Below are 5,193 nucleotides of genomic sequence, written 5' to 3'. Positions count from 1 at the left end.
TTATTCATACGTTTGTTTCTCAGAACCATGTGGGTCGGACAAAGGGGCGGTAACTCGATTGAAACAACATTCAACAAGGAGGGGTACAGAAGCCAAACGAGGTTGCCACATCTTCTTGGTTCTTTCGGTAAAGTCACGTAGAAGGGAAATAATAAAAACATTTATTTTTTATTTTTTAATTTCTTATTATTTTATTATTTTCCTTTACCGAAAGAACCAAGAAGATGAATCCCTGCAGTCACGAAAGCTTTAAATCGATAAAGAGGTTGCCACAGTCTAGACCAGGGGTGGGGAACGTCCGGCCCGCGGGCCGTACGAGGCCCGCGAAATCATTTGGAGTGGCCCTGCCAAGGCAACCGCAGACGGGACTCGAAATTCAATAAATCTAGGAGCTTTTTTCATAGCAACATCATCAATACCAGCTAACATCACACGCCTCACCAAAGAGAAGCAGTTCCAGCCATCACATTAGGGGTGAGTTAATAAAATGTTTGACCAAATATAACAGGATAATTTTTAAGTTGATAATTTTGTATGGCCCGCTAATAATGTTATAAATATCCAAATGGCCCTTGGCAGAAAAAAGTTTCCCCACCCCTGGTCTAGACAAACCTCCTCGCGGAGGGCCCAACACTGGCAGTGGCGTGAGCAAGCAATTGCAGGGCTGCACCTCTACCTTTGTCGTGTAAACTCCAGTGCTGGGTGAAGGCCCTCCGCGAAGAGATTGAAGTGCCCACGCTTTACCCCACCGCACGCACCACCTGCCCATCTGTAACCGCTTCGTCGGCAGAGGCGGCTGGCGGGGAAGTGGGTCGACTCAGCCGTACAAACGGGCACCTGGTGCGGTGAGGATTAAACATCGCCACTGGGGGGAGACAAAGGCGGCCGGGGGTGGTGCTGGCCACTCCACACCCCCTCGTGTGCCGTTGGCCGGCCTTCGTAGGCGCTGCTCGCTAACAACACTTGCTCCAACAGTCTGTAGTGTATAATTTGATAACACTATGTAGCACGATTTTTGTTCCTGGGTCGTAAGTGTTATTTTCTAATTGAACAAAAAAATATATATTTTGATAATATTGTTTTGGTCCGCAGTGTAATAAAAGAAACTTGCCCATTCCTTCAACTGCCGAGCTCAAAAAAAAACTACAACAACAACAAAAACCCCCGTTAATATTTCAAGAGTCCCTGATACGTGCGGTGAATACGAGACGGCGGTGGTCCTTGACAGGCAGAGTCACGACGCAGTCCTTACAGAGCCACGCGCGGCTCCGGAACGGTGCTGGATTATCCTAGTAGCACAAGTAGTAGCTACATATGATGTAGTAGCTACATATGATGTAGTAGCTACATATGATGTCGTAGCTACTTATGATGTCGTAGCTACATATGATGTAGTAGCTACATATGATGTAGTAGCTACACATGTAGTATCTACGGGCCCCGCACTTTCAAGGGTCCCGTGCTAAATGCTTTCAAGCTATCAATTCCGGTTCAGTGATTCTGCACTTGCTCTATTACTATAGTACTATACTGCCTTCAACTTTTATGAACGACCGGGTGTTTAAGGTTAGCGATTTGTCGTTATTATCTGGCTGTATAGCACATGAAAAAATACAATTACTTTACTATGCAAGTTAACAATGTGTGTTTTCATATTTACGTGTTTTTTTTTATTTAGGGCCCCTTTATAACAACATATGCTACAGGCCCCGCACCGGCTTAGTCCGGCATTGCTCTGGAGCCGCAGGTTTCCCGACCCCTGGGCAAATAAAAAAAAATCATTGAACGCTGCGGCACAGCATTCCCGGATTGAGAGATCAATGCGAATGATTCATTCTCGTTGCCCTCCTCGTGGACATCATCTCTGATCGTAAGCCCCTCGGCAGCGGGTGGGAGGCGAGACGGTTGTTCGGGGTAGCGTTCCCAGGGCAGTCGGGGATCACGGTCGTGTAAGTAGCGGTCCCAAAGCCAGCGGCCCGAGTTCGATTTCCACGCGGCTCACGGCCAACAACACACCGGTGACGATTAATATCGGACGCGCGGTCCCGGGCCTCCCCTAGGTCGACTCAGCCTAAAATGAGTACCCGGTGCGCCGTGCAGTAAACACCGCCACCATGGTGACAAGCCGACTGTGCTTCTGGTCACCGCCTCGTGCGCCGTGCCGGCCTTCATCGGTGCCACTCACGAACAACACTTGCCCCGCAAGGCTGTTAAGGCTATGCGGGGAGGGGGGTGCTTTGTCTTTGTTCCCAGGGCAGACCGAGCGCGCGCCTGCGGTGTTTATGAAGAAGTTGCCCTTGGCCAAGCGTGGGCCGCGTGTTTATCTCGCTGCTGTACCTCCCAAACCCCCCCCCCCTTCTCACGAGCTCTTCCCAAGGTCGCTCCCGCACCCCCCCCCCCGGCTCAATCTGTAAGCGGTTGAATTAAACTCGGCTTGCTTGGTGGCAGTGCCATTGTTCGTGGTATACAAATAACACCACCACACCCACCCACACCACCCCCACCCACCCACCTACACCACCCCCACCCACATCACCCCCACCCACATCACACCCACCCACACCACACCCACACCACACCCACCACACCACACCCACCCACACCACATCCACCCACACCACCCCCAACCACTCACACCACACCCACACCACTCCCACCCATCCACACCACCCCATCCACCCACACTACCACAAGCCATACAAAAAAACTGAACACATTCGTGTGGCCTTAAAAAGGGAGAAACCCCAAAGATATCTATAATAGACAGACAACGTTTGGAGCAATGGCTCTTCATAGTTAATCGGGTATTGGCCTGGGCCGTCGCCCGAAACGTCGTCCATTGTTGTCCCTCTGTAAGGCCAATTGTGCCATTGACAAACGTGCTGCGGTTGCATTGGTGGCAGGCGCGTGTTTGGCTGGCGAATCTGCATGCCCACGCAGGCGCGACACCGACACACATGCGAAGACATTCCCGCATCGATGCAGAGATGCGATTCCTCGGTGGTGGATGCCCTCTCTCCAGCACAAGCGCGTGACCCCACGTCCTAGCGCGCGCACGTGAGTGGCCATGCGGCGATTTTGCTCCGCATCGCCGGCGCGCCACGCTCAGACTCGGCCGACAGAGGGACCTTTCCGACCGCAATGGGGGGTACAGGAAGCCCGAAATGGGTGGTGTCATCTCGACTGCAAGTGGTGTTTTTGGTTGAGATCGCTGTAAGGATAGGTGTCGTGTCGTAACCCTCTACCGTCCGACACAGCCGGTAAGGTTTGTCACGTAAACAACGCGTCAATTAGTTGCTACTTCAGCCCACCGGTGTGTTGGAGAGTAAATCCACAACATTTACCATTTGAGTAGTACGACGTTTCGCTAGTAATTACATTAACCAGCATCATCCGGTCTTAAATAAAGCAGGATGACGTGTTCGCTGGACCCATCAGGTGCAGAGATTAGAGGCGGAGGAGGGGGTTATTGTAATTATATAATAGATTAATATTAAGTACATCTTCCAACTACAATTCCTAATAGAGGAAACACATACTAGTTAACGGATTACTAATCTAATATAGAAGTAGTAACTGTGTCGGGTGGTGGAGGGTTACGACACATTTATACATACGCGATCGCACCCAAACCCCTTCATTATGAATGATATTATTCATAATCAACGTTTTTGGGTTTAGATCGCGTTATTTATAAATGTGTCGTAACCCTCCACCACCCGACACGGCCAATCAGTAAAAAAGTGTCACGTTGACAAAAGACAAATAGTTCACTGCTTTAGCCCACCGGTGTGTTGAAGCGTGAAAGCACAACATTTACAATTTGAGTACAACGTTTCGCTGGTAATTGCATCCAGCATCATCGGGCAATTCGCCGGTGGGCTAAAGCAGTGAACTATTTGTCTTTTGTCAACGTGACACTTTTTTACTGATTGGCCGTGTCGGGTGGTGGAGGGTTACGACACATTTATAAATAACGCGATCTAAACCCAAAAACGTTGATTATGAATAATATTGGTCGCGAAAGCCTACGTTAACTCAACTGTAGTGCTTTGAAGCATCATCATCATCATCATCAGCCATGTTTTATCCACTGCTGGCAGAAGGCCTCTCCCTCTACGCCGTCGCCATGACCCGCAGACCGGCAAAGTCACGGTCCATCTCGCTCCCTGGGCATGAGCTGAACTCGTCGTCTCCGCGGTGATCATCCTCCAAGGGCAAGATCCCTTCCTCCGGCTGTCAGTCAAGTCTCGTCCATCGCTTATCATCCATCCCCTCGAGCAAACATAAAAAGCCTCTTGAAAGACCCAACGCGGAATATCGCTGGTTTTGATCTAACACAAAGCTCATGTTCTTGGTTTTTTCGGTAAAGTCACGTGGAAGGGAAGTAATAAAATAATAAAAATAAAACGTAATAAAATCATTCTCACGACGATTCGGCTACAACGCGAGAATTATTTTATTATGTTTTATTTGTATTATTTTATTACTTCCCTTCTACGTGACTTTACCGACAAAACCAAGAAGATGAATCCCTGCAGTCACGAAAGCTTTAAATCGAAACAAAGCTCATGGTCCACCCTAAATTGCATCTGCACAAACCGTGGCAGATTGCGGATACCCGACGCACAAATGAAAAATTAAAAACTCTCGCGTGTGCGACTGTGATCGTCCAGAACAACGACGTATAACGACACCGCGACCGATCCTCAAATACAAAGGAGGCATCGCAGCGACGATGCCACTCCGCTGCTCCTGACGCGGTCGTCTGGCTTCATCACCTGAATGTGAAATTGCAGCTGTCGCTCTGCGTCTACATCAGCAGCCGTACGAAAGAAAGAAGAATAATTCTTAGGTTTTTTCGGTAAAGTCACGTAGGTAAAACATCAAAATTAATAAAAATAAAATAAAATAAAAATCACGACGTTTCGGAGGCAACACAAGTCTCACTTGATGCATCACTTGATGCAGCTAATCCGGCTGTGACGGTCCCACCTGATGACGGAGACTTGTGTTGCCTCCGAAACGTCGTGATTTTTATTTTATTTTATTTGTTATTAATTTTGATGTTTTACCTACGTGACTTTACCGAAAAAACCTAAGAATATGAATCCTTGCAGTCACGAAAGCTTCAAATCTAGAAAGAAGAATAAGAAGACCCCCCTCTCTAGCGACGTGTCCTACCCGAGGCCA

The sequence above is a fragment of the Lampetra planeri genome, chromosome 7 (genome assembly GCF_965212315.1).
Source record: "Lampetra planeri chromosome 7, kcLamPlan1.2.h2, whole genome shotgun sequence".
NCBI classification, from domain to species: Eukaryota; Metazoa; Chordata; class Hyperoartia; order Petromyzontiformes; family Petromyzontidae; genus Lampetra; species Lampetra planeri.
This window is presented reverse-complemented; position numbering follows the sequence as displayed.